Genomic DNA, 12,205 nt, shown 5'->3' on the forward strand with positions numbered 1-12,205 from the left:
TGGAAATTCAACGTACAGATTCTCAATGATGAATCATTTGTTAAAAAAATTCAAAGAAAAATTGACGACTTGCTTGTTCGTAGGCAGGAAAGCTACAGTGAGGCATGGGAACTGTTTAAACAACAGGCGAAAATGATTGCGATCGAAAGTGCCGGTGTAATGAGTAAAAACAAAAAGAAGAAAGAAAATTAGTAGTCCGGCCGCCGTTAGTAGTCCGGCCGCCGTAGCGAACGGACGTCTTATGTTGGGCTGCGTTGGAGCGGGTACAGCGGTATATCTGGCCGCGGAAACAGGCTTTTTGTTTCGAACAGTGATTATCAGGTTGTACTGCCAAGTTTGCCTACAGGGCTATTTGTTGAAACTACTGTTTTTTTGCACGGTGACATCAGGGCCCGCCTATACCGGGTGGAATACATTCGTGATGCGCTTGCTCCCCTTTCGCTCATGCCGGATGTTATCAACCTGGGGGCGTACCGCATGATCACGTCTGGGCCGTGACCTTCAAGGACGCTGACTCGATGAAGAGGATACTTCGCTTTGCAGAGCTGCCGGTTAAAGGTGCTCGGTGTCTCGTCATCGATCCTGCTAACCGAGACGTCCGAATGAAGGTACACTGGTTGCTTCACAGTGTACCAGACGAAAACCTGCGGCTCGCCTTTGCTGCTTTCGGGAAGGGGACAAATGTTGCAAAGGAGAAGTGGAGAGCACATGCGTGTCGGATAAGGGTTACACAACAAGATTTGTGACACTCAAGTTGAATCCATGTGTCAAGCTCGACGACCTTCCGCATCAGGTGAGCGTCAGTGGCGAATTGGCTCTAGTGGTAGTGCTTGGCAGGGCCCCGCTTTGCCTGCGCTGTAAAGGTACAGGTCACATACGGCCTGAGTGCAGCATTCCGCGACGCAGCTCTTACCGTCGCTTCGGACACGAAGAGAGTCAGTGCACTCGCACATACGCAAGCGTCACTGGTCCCGGCAAAAGCGATGAAGCGTCCGAGCTGTACATGGATGAGGCGGACGCTGACGAGACTTCGAAAGCAGGAAAAGGACCAGCGGTCAAGGAAGTATTGCAGCCTAATCTTCAAGTCCTTGTGCCGCAGAAGCCTAGTGTTCACGCTAGCCCACCGAGCAAATCAATAGTTACCGACCAAGAGGAATCTGCGTTGGATCACGCGACGAACGATGACGAATCGAACATCGAGGGCGCCGAAGCAACCGCAATGGACGTTATTCAGGGAGCAGCTGGCGTCGGTGCCGGTATACTGCCCGGAAAGCGGCCGCGTGACCAGAAAGATACCGAGAGTGAGCAACTAGACGGCAGTGGCAGCGGGGAGCCGCCACCAAAAACAACCGGGAGGAGACGGCCGCCCGTCAAACCGCGGCCGAACCCGAACGTCCCGTCCGAGCCAAGGCAGGCGGTGAAACCGCCTCCATAATCCTTTGGCCTGTGTGGTCAGGTGGACTCAGTGAAGACGGTGCTGGCTGTGATCTGTACGGCGCCTGCGAAAGACTGGATTGGGGAACGCTGCAAGGAGGCTTTATGCACTGTGAGTTTAGTGTTTTGTTACCCGCCACGAACTCTTATTAGCGGGGCTTTTGTTACTAAACATGGCGGTTAATCTCGATGTAACACTTCGTCTAGCATCTTTAAATGTCCGGGGTTTGGGAGCAAGAAGACGACAAAGCCAGCTGCGACGCCTAATTCTTGAAAATGACCTTGACCTAATCGCTATCCAAGAAACTAAGATTGAAAGCGAAGAACTAACTGATCGTATGGCGTCGTCCTTTTCTTCTTTGTATGACGTATGCGTCTGCCATTCCGTCGGCGCGTCGGGTGGCTGCGTTTCATTATTCGTAAAAGTTAAGGCATCAACGTTGCTTCCGTTGTGGCTTCCCAATGCGGTCGCCTTCTTGTTGTTGACTTTTCGTTTTCGAATTATAGTTATCGTGTTGTCTGTGTTTATGCTCCGAACGCGGTGAGCGACCGCAAAACATTTTTCGAAAATCTCGAAATGCATCTTAGGTGCGACAAGGTAGTAATATTGATAGGAGACTTCAACTGTGTTTGTTTCGCTCAGGACCGCGCAAAAAATTTGCCAGTGAGGGATAAGAGTGCTCAGCTGCTTCACTCTTTAATTAATGAATGTAATCTCGAAGACGTTGGCTATATGTTCTCTTACGACGCACACCCTAAATACACGCATTTTCAAAGGAATAGCCACGCCAGATTAGATCGAATTTCTGTCTCTGTTGAACTGGCTTCATTGTGCACAGAGTATGACGTTAAGCCCGTAAGCTTCAGTGACCATTGCTTAGTAATTGGAACATTTGGCAGGAAACAGCGGAGGCCACGATTTAACTGGCACCTGTGGAAATTTAACGTGAAGCTTTTAGAGGACGACAGTTTTGTAAGAGAGACAACGAAAGAACTCGATAAATTACTTTCGACGCAGGCCGAAAGCTATATAGTTGAGTGGGAGGAGCTAAAGCAGAGAGTAAAGCTTTTAGCTATCAAAACTGCAAGTGCAATTCGATATGACGAAAAAAGAAAAGAGAAAGAAATGCACGAGGAGCTTGAGTTTTTGCTTAGCATGGATAGCATCCAGCCGGGAAGATATGCACAAGAAATAAAAGCCTTGAAACGACAACTTGAAAACATTGACACTGAAAAGTATAAGGCGGCAGTGATAAGAGCACGGTCGGAAAAATTTTGGGCGAGGGAGACGCCAACTGAGCGAGCGCTGTCCGATGAGAAACGGCATGCGTATCAAAAGGAAATACGACAAATTGACAACCGAGGTGCTGTAACTAGTGACCCTGCTACTATCAAAAATACCCTTATAGAACACTACAATGAATTGCTTGGCCGTAAACGCGAAGTCAAAAATGGCTTTCAGGCAGAATTTTTGCGCCAAATGCCAAAACTCGATGATGATTTTAAAACGCGTCTAGAACGACCCATAAGTTTGACAGAAATAGAAAGTGCGATAGACGAGCTTCCAATAGGAAAGTCGCCAGGACCTGACGGGCTTGGCGCTGCTTTCTACAAAGCATTTAAAGATTACACAGCCCAGATTTTGCTTAAAGTGCTAGACGAGTCATACGAGCGTAAGTAGGTACCACCTTCGTTTTCTACCTCGCACATTGTTTTGATTCCGAAGTATGATGAGCCAGGAAAACGCCTATTGGTGGGTTCTTATCGACCGATAAGCCTCACCAACGTGGATTACAAAATATACATGAAAGTGCTGGCGAAAAGGCTTCAAATTGTAATACCGAGTCTGGTTGGGCCACACCAGACGTGCGGCATTAAAGGTCGAAGCATCGCAACTAATGTGCACGTGGTACGAACTGTTTTGGAGTGTTGTGACGCGATTGGATCTCGAGTGGCAATGATACAGCAGGATCTCGCCAAAGCATTCGATCGCGTTTCGCACGATGCCATGTTCGAAGTATTGGCACACTCAACATAGGGCGAGTGATTGAGGAAGGTGTTCGAATGGTGTATGCGAACTGCACGACACGGATAATTGTGAATGGAGAGCTCACTGACAGCATTCGTGTGCTGTCGTCAGTGAGGCAAGGCTGCCCCCAGTCATCCCTGCTGTTTGCGGCCTACCTCGAGCCTCTCTGTCTGTCTATCATAAACAATGAACGTATAACTGGTTTTATGCTACAGTCAGCATAGGTCAAAATGCTGGCATATGCAGATGACATCGCTGTATTCTGTTCAAGCAGAGAAAGCATTCAAGAAGTTACTGTCCTTGTTGAAAAATTCTACCGACAGACAGGCTGTGAAGTAAATTGGGAAAAAAATGCCGGTTTCTGGCATGGAGACTGGGATGTTAAGCCTGAATACTTTTCTCGTTTGCAATGGTCAAAATTGCCGACCCAGTATTTAGGCGTGCCGCTTGAATCGTACCAAGATCCCACCCCTTTCTGGGCTGGCGAAGCAGAGAGGGCGAGAGAGAAAGCTGATTCATGGCAGGGCAAGCCGTTGTCAATGTTCTCACGCGCTTATGTGTGCAATGTTTTCCTTGTGGCAAAGATATGGTACGTAATGAATGTGCTTTCGGCGACGCGTGTTAGCATTCAAAAAATTAATCGTGCCTTTGCCGTTTTCATGTGGGCATCAACATGGGAAAAGTGCAGCAGAACCAACCTCTTTCTTCCTGTTAAGGCGGGGGGCTTGGGCCTTGTGCATCTCTTTTTGCGACAGGTTGTCTCGCGTTTTTTTTCCTTCGTGATCAAAACGACAAATTCTTGAGGACGGTCATGCAAGTACGACTGTGTAAAATGCTTCCAGAATACGTTGTCTGTTCTGGTGAGAATATGAGTGGCGCTTTAAAAGGGTACATGCGCGAAGTTGTCTTGTCTTTCAGAATGTTGCATGCGCGTTTTTCAATGGAATACTTGAGCAAAGTGTGTAAGAAAAAGCTGTACAAAGATCTTCTGGATGTGACGATACCGTTGACGATTTACCGTGCACCACACCGTGGAGGCCCCGGACAGGATGTCTAAAGGGTGTGAAAAAGATGCCAGTTAGGCCTTCAATCAAAACGTTTTTCTTTAAGCTACATTCCAACAGATCACCTGTTAAAACCTGGTTACATGAAAGAGGCTTATTCGTTCCCTGGACAACAGACTGTCTCCTTTTCAAAAAACCAGAGACAATCGAGCACGTCTTTCTGGATTGCTGGGACCCAGTCTTCCACTGGGATGTTCTCCAGAGAACACTAAAGACCTTCCGTTAGATCCGTATGGCATACGGTTCCTTCCAGTCGAGAGTGAGGGTATTCCTTTGGATTTAGTCATGGTCTTGGGCCTCCACAGCCTGTGGAAAACAAGGATGCAAGTGCAACATGCAGATGTCAACACGCGTTCTGTACGCGAGAACTTTATCGAGAGTGTGCTGCTCCTTAGAGAAACGTACCGGGTGCTTTCTGATCCACCTGACTGGATCAGTGTGCTCGATGAACTGGCTGTCCTCAAGAAATTTTAAACCTTTCGTGGCAGCCGAAGTCTGGTTGTTGCGAGTTTTACGAATAATGTGGATCTTTTTTGAATTGATATGAACTCAAAACAGGCAATAAAGAAAAAAAAAGTGTAGTGGCCAGTATCCCCGCCTGTCACGCGGGAGACCGGGGTTCGATTCCCCGACGGGGAGCTTAGTTTTTGTTTCTTTCTTGCATTATGCGCCATATCAGAACAGCACTTAGCCTCTTCCCTGCGCCTCCTCGTTAGTATAGTGGCCAGTATCCCCGCCTGTCACGCGGGAGACCGGGGTTCGATTCCCCGACGGCGAGCTTAGTTTTTGTTTCTTTCTTGCATTATGCGCCATATCAGAACAGCACTTAGCCTCTTCCCTGCGCCTCCTCGTTAGTATAGTGGCGAGTATCCCCGCCTGTCACGCGGGAGACCGGGGTTCGATTCCCCGACGGGGAGCTTAGTTTTTGTTTCTTTCTTCCATTATGCGCCATGTCAGAACAGCACTTAGCCTGTTCCCTGCGCCTCCTCGTTAGTATAGTGGCGAGTATCCCCACCTGTCACGCGGGAGACCAGGGTTCGATTCCCCGACGGGGAGCTTAGTTTTTGTTTCTTTCTTCCATTATGAGCCATGTCAGAACAGCACTTATCCTCTTCCTTGCGCCTCCTCGTTAGTATAGTGGCGAGTAACTTTCTACTTCCGGACACCGTAGTGAACGGTCGCAGAATCATGTGCTCCAGCGGAGCGGCGATAGCGGCCATTTCCAGCCGCGGAAACAGGCTTGAGGACATGGATGATAGCGAATATCAGATTATTCTGCCAACTTTGCCCACCGGACGCGTTGTTTTTAACACGCTTTTTTTGCACGGCGATGTGCGAGTCAGGCCATACAGGGTCGAGGATTTCCGCGACGCCCTTGCCAACGCTGGTGCGCTCCCCGACGTTGTGGCGTTGGGGGCGTATCAGATCAACCATGTTTGGGCGGTCACTGTTAAGCAGCACAGAAGCAACGAAGAAACTGGCGGCTTTCAAGGAGCTCGAAGTTAAGGGACGCCGTTGCCTCATTATCGATCCCGAGGACCAACAAGTGAAGCTGCGACTTCACTGGATGTTGTACGGTGTGGCAGACGACGACATCCGGACGGCTTTTGCGGCTTTTGGGAAGGTGACCGAGGTGACCCGGGAGAGGTGGAGAGTTCAAGGCGTCAGGGAGAAGGGGTCCACCACGAGGACTGTGCTCCTGAAATTGAAACCCGGCATTAAGGTCGATGACTTACCTCACCAGCTGCGAGTGGCCGGAGAGCTGGCCCTTGTCGTGGTGCCTGGGCGAGCGATGCAGTGCCTGCGCTGCCGTGGTACCGGTCACGTTCGACGAGAATGTAAGGTGCCGCGTTGTCCAAAGTGTAGATGCTACGGTCATGACGAGGCTGCCTGTGTGCTTTCGTACGCTTCGGCAGCGGGACATGGAACTGCGGAACGGTCGGCGGAGCTCACCATGGACGTGGTCGAGGCGGAGGAGGCGGCGAAGGGTGCCGGAGAGGTGCGAACGCAGACACGGGAGACAGATTCGTCGGTGGACTCGGCAGAAAGCGGCAATGCTGCGAGGGATGTGGGGAGAGCAGACTCTGCACCTGAGCTCCCTAGCAATGAGGAAGACACGTCACTTGAGCCTTCAAACGGCATGGAACAGGATAATGGGGAGGAGCACTCGAACACCAGCGGTGTTCGTAAACCAGGCGTCTCAGCCCCAGCCAAGCGATCCCACACACAGTCCGAACCCGAAGGTAACCAGGCGTCAGCCCCCAGCGTCGACGAGCCACCAGCAAAAACGGGGCAATCCCGGCGGTCCACGCTACGTCCGCGGCCAAACATTTCATCAGAGAGACGGGCAGCGGATAAAGTGCCGCCGCTGCCGGGTCAGCCACTCGCACCGGACGGGGATGGATCCAATGACGGCGTCTAGCAACGCGCTAGACTTGAAACGTAAGCACCATGCTTTCGGTCTCTTCACCCTTGATGAAAATGGCGCCTGAAACCACCTTAAGAGTAGCCACGTTAAATGTCAGGGGATTGGCAGGCAAAAAGAAGCAGAGCCAGGTGCACCGGCTCTTAACTGACCACGATATTGACGTACTTGCCGTGCAAGAAACTAAGGTTGACTGGGAGGAAGAGACCGGGAGCATGGTGCGACGTTTCACGGCTAGATTTTACGCCATTGTTAGCCACGCAGTTGGGACATCGGCCGGGTGTGTATTGTTTGTCAAAAAGCTGCCTGGTCTGGTTGTAAAGGGCTACTCCTCATGCTCTTCTGGACGGTGTGTAGTGGCTGATTGTGTATACAGCGGTGTTGAGTGGCGCATTATTTGTCTGTACGCTCCTAACTGTGTGGAAGAAAGAACAATGTTTTTCGAGAATCTTATGCAGCAGTTTAGTACGGAAAGGCAGGTAGTATTGCTGGGCGATATTAAGTGTGTACTGAATGCTCGAGACAAAACCAGCACACGCGGATTCAGAGACAAGAGCACTGAAGTGTTACGCCAGTTAATAAGCGAATGGAATATGGAGGATGTGGCTGATTGCTTGGAAGGGCCGCGTGCCGTTCAGTACACGCACTTCCAAGGTTCAAGCCACGCGCGTCTGGACAGAATTTACGCGTCGCTGGATTTGATTCATTCATGCAATGAATACCGAGTTGTGCCTATGACATTCACGGATCACTGTTTGGTGCAATGCTTATTCGGCACCAAAAAACGAAGCAATGCATTTAGCTGGGAGTTATGAAAATTTAACAATAAATTGCTTCATGATGATGCCTTTAGACGCGTGGTATTGAATGAATTGATTAAAGTGAGGCCAGGGACTTTGCTCGAAATATGGAAACAGTGGGAGTTGTGCAAGGAACAGATTAAAATTAAAGCCATTGACAGATCAAGTTGCCTGGTGTACGAGAAGAAAATTACAGAAACCCAGCTTAAGGCTTTGCTTGCAAAACTACACGAACAGGAATGTAAGGCACCCGGCAGATGGATAGAGGATATTCGAAAAACAAAAGAACAGATTAACTTGATAGAAGAAGACAGATACCAAGGAGCGTTAGTGCGTGCAAGAGCGGAAAAATTGGCCATGGATGTGACGCCGACAAAAAGATCGTTGGGAATAGAAAAAGCAAATGCAAGGCGAAATCACGTGGCAGAGGTAGATTGGGCAGGACGCACAGGTACGGATAACGAAGGAATCGCGAAAGCTTTCCGGGAGTATTATGAAGATCTATTTTCGTCCCGAGAGGTTTATTTGGACCGTTTTAAAGAATCCTTTCTTGACGTGATGCCAAAAATTGACGAGGAACAAAAAGAAAGACTGGAGCGGCCAATAAGCGAAAAAGAAGTGCAGCAGGCAATAGAAAATTTAAACCCAGGGAAATCACCCGGGCCTGATGGACTGAGTGCGGCTTTTTATAAAGCGTTCAAGGAACAGCTATCTCCTTTGTTGTGTGCCTTATTTAATGAAGCGTATGAACTGAAGGCACTGCCTGCGTCTTTCGGATCGTCGCACACAGTACTTATTCCGAAAACTGACCAACCAGATAAGCTTAGGCAGTTGTCGTCTTACAGGCCCATTGCTCTGACAAACGTTGATTACAAGATTTATATGAAGGTGCTTGCTGGCAGACTACAAACGGTTATATGCGAACTAGTGGGCCCTCACCAAACGTGCGGTATCAAAGGGCGATCTATCTTTCAGAACATTCACAAAGCGAGAAGTGTGCTCGAATGCTGCGATGCAACTCATGCATGTGTTGCGTTACTGCAGTTGGACTTGGAGAAAGCTTTTGATTGTGTGGCGCATACTATTCTGTTCAGTATATTAGACTATGTTAATGTCGGCTTTGTTATTCGAGAGGGAGTGGCTTTGGCTTACCGTAACTGCACTACGAGATTAATTGTCAATAAGTCACTGGGGGCCCCCATCAACGTACGACGTTCAGTGCGCCAAGGTTGCCCCCTCAGCCCTCTTTTGTTCGGCATTTATATTGAAAGTTTGTGTTTAAGCATCCTACAAAACAATGACATTGATGGTTTTCGACTGCAGGAGTCAGAAGTCAAATTGCTGGCTTACGCAGATGACGTTGCGGTATTTTGTGTGAATAAAGAGAGTATAAAGAGAACAGTGGATGTGGTAAAACATTTTAGCAAAGTCACAGGGAGTAAAGTTAACTGGGGTAAGTACCTGGGATTTTGGCACGGAGAATGGCAGCTGACCCCCGACACTTTCGCTAATGTATCGTGGGTTACAACGCCTGCAAAGTACTTGGGTGTGCCCTTGAAATTTTACAAGGAAAGCGAGCCATACTGGCTAGAGCAGGTCAAAGAAACCCGTGAAAAAGCGGAGAAATGGAAAAGCGCTCAATTATCAATATTTGCAAGAGCCGCAGTTTGCAACCTGTTTTTAATTAGTAAGGTTTGGTATGTTATGCAAGTGTTGCACTGCTCCCGTGTAAATGTGCAAAAATTGCATCGAGTTTTTGCGGTGTTTGTTTGGGCCTCGAGTTGGGAGAGGTGCAGTCGGACAAATTTGTTCCGGCAGGTGAAGCATGGGGGGCTTGGTCTGGGTCATTTATTTTTGCGACAGATTGTCAACAGGTTTATGTTTTTTAGGGATGCCAGTGATTCATTCCTGCGCGCAGTGTGTCAACAAAGACTTGGTCGAGCTTTGCCTGATTTCGTAGTTTATAGTCAAAGTATGCCGGGTTCTCTTTTTGGATTCTTTAGGGAAATTGTTTTGAGCGCGAAATTCTTAAGCGCACGGTTTTCGAAAGAGTATTTAAGTAATGTTAACAGGAGAACATTATACAAGGATGTTTGTGAAGTGGTCTTCCCGGTGCCCTTGAACCGAGCTTTATACTATGGAGGCACAGGAAGTAATGTATTAAAACGCGTAAAGAAAATGCAAGTTGCTCCGGGAGCTAAAACGTTTTTCTTTATGCTACATACCGGTACTTTGAGTGTAAAATCATTTATGGAGGAAAAGAGTATGTTCCTACCGCGGGGGGCCCAATGTCTCATCTGCAAACAGCCAGAGACAATAGATCACGTGTTTTTGCATTGCTGGGAGGGGGTATATTTGTGGGATGTTCTGCAAAGGACAATAAAAAAACAGTTGCCACTTGATTCCCATGGCATTAGGTATTTGCCATTGGATAACCACGATGATATGCCGTTAGACCAGGTTATGTTAATGTGCCTCCACAGTAAAAGGCGCGCACGAATGGCAGGTTATCACTGCGATCCAGATGCACGGCCAGCCCGCATGTATTTCCGTGAAAGTGTGCAGCGATGGCTCGACGTGCTTAAATTGCAACCATGTGCTCCTGAGTGGCTGTCAAAGCTGGAACCTTTGACGGTGCTCAAGGAATTTTAACATGACAATGCCTGCCCCTCAGTGGGTGTTAGGCAACGCTAACTACCTTAGTGTACATATATTATTCCTTTGTTCATGTTGTTTTGAGTTCCAATGCGGTGTATTTGTGTCAAAGCCAGGCAATAAAGAAAAAAAAAGTGTAAAAAAAAAAGTATAGTGGCGAGTATCCCCGCCTGTCACGCGGGAGACCGGGTTTCGATCCCCCGACGGGGAGCTTAGTTTTTGTTTCTTTCTTCCATTATGCGCCATATCAGAACAGCACTTAGCCTCTTCCCTGCGCCTCCTCGTTAGTATAGTGGCGAGTATCCCCGCCTGTCATGCGGGAGACCGGGGTTCGATTCCCCGACGGGGAGCTTAGTTTTTGTTTCTTTCTTCCATTATGCGCCATGTCAGAACAGCACTTAGCCTCTTCCCTGCGCCTCCTCGTTAGTATAGTGGCCAGTATGGATTCTGCTTCCGGCCACGCCAATGAACGGACGCAGGATGCAGGGCTCCTCAGGAGCGGCTTCAGCGGCCATGTCAGGCCGCGGTAACAGGACTGCTGAACAGGAAACTACTTACCAGGTTGTTTTGCCTGCACTGCCAACTGGTAGGTTTGTTTGGATGACTGTTTTTTTGCACGCCGATATCAGGTCCTGCCCGTACCGGGTGGAAGATTTCCGGGATGCGTTAGCCCAGCACTCGCTAATCCCCGACGTTATCGCAATGGGGTGTATCGGATGAGCCACGTCTGGGCCGTCACTCTCAAAGATACTGAAGCGGTGAACAAGATTGTAAGTATAGGTGAGCTGTGTCTAAAAAACGGTCGCTGCTTGGTGATTGACCCGGCGAACCAGGTTGTGCGACTCAAACTTCACTGGCTGCACAACGCGCCAGACGAGGATGTTCGTGCTGCCTTTGCGCCGTACGGAAAGGTGTCGGAGGTTTCCCGGGAACGCTGGCGTGTTAAAGGCATGCTAGAAAAGGGCTCTACTACTAGGCTCGTCACGCTGAAACTGGATGACCTGCCGCATCAGTTGAATGTCAGCGGTGAGCTGGCGCTCGTCATTGTGCCAGGCAGACCCCCGTTGTGCCTACGCTGCCGAAGTACGGGCCACATCCGCAAAGAGTGCCGGGTTCCTCGCTGCGGAACCTGTCAATGGTTCGGGCATGACGACAGCCAGTGTGCACGTACCTACGCTAGCATTGCCGGACCTGGGACCAGCGAAGACGCGTCCCAGTTAATTGTGGACGAGGCGCATGCAGAGGAGGCTGCTGACATTAGAGGTCAGTCAACAAAACAGGACGCGCCTTCCATGACGATTTTCACCAAGAATAAGGTGACGGTATCAAGCGAAAAGAATAAAACTCGGCATGTCTTGAACGTTCCAAGCCAGGACCAAGAAAACGCGTCAAAGGAAGCGTCTGAAGACGTAGTGAAGTGTTCTGACGCTGAAGACGATCTCAGTACTGAGTCTCCCTTTGCTGATGCCATGGAAGTTGGGCCGGAGACAGCCGCCCTAATTGCCGCGAAACGTCCGCACGAGGAAAGCGCCGAGGAGACCCAGCTGCCAGGCGGTTTTTGTGGTGAGCCGCCGCCGAAAACTGCGGGCATCCGATGAGCAACTTTGAGACCGAAGCCGAACTTCTCGGCTGACCCGCGGCAGGCGGGAAAACCGCCTCCGTAGTTCTGTGGTGTCCTGAACGTTTTGTGGGTCGGCTGCCTACCGACCAGCGTCAGGAACCTTCTGCAACCAAGTGGTGCGTGTGTAAGCAAAAATGAAACAATGTGCTTGGACTTCGTTTGAATGCATCCCGACAT

At 49.4% G+C, this 12,205-nt stretch overlaps 2 non-coding genes across 2 annotated transcripts; both read left to right on the top strand.

Annotated features, from left to right (window-relative positions):
- The first annotated feature begins 5,372 nt into the window (after positions 1-5,372).
- On the top strand, positions 5,373-5,444 carry TRNAD-GUC (transfer RNA aspartic acid (anticodon GUC)). The gene has a single exon. It is a non-coding gene; the product is annotated as a tRNA-Asp (tRNA).
- Positions 5,445-10,685: 5,241 nt separating this feature from the next.
- TRNAD-GUC (transfer RNA aspartic acid (anticodon GUC)) lies at positions 10,686-10,757 on the top strand. Its single transcript has one exon. It is a non-coding gene; the product is annotated as a tRNA-Asp (tRNA).
- Positions 10,758-12,205: the final 1,448 nt, after the last annotated feature.

Source organism: Amblyomma maculatum, chromosome 9 (assembly GCF_055883805.1).
Source record: "Amblyomma maculatum isolate TAMU_Amacu chromosome 9, ASM5588380v1, whole genome shotgun sequence".
NCBI lineage: Eukaryota > Metazoa > Arthropoda > Arachnida > Ixodida > Ixodidae > Amblyomma > Amblyomma maculatum.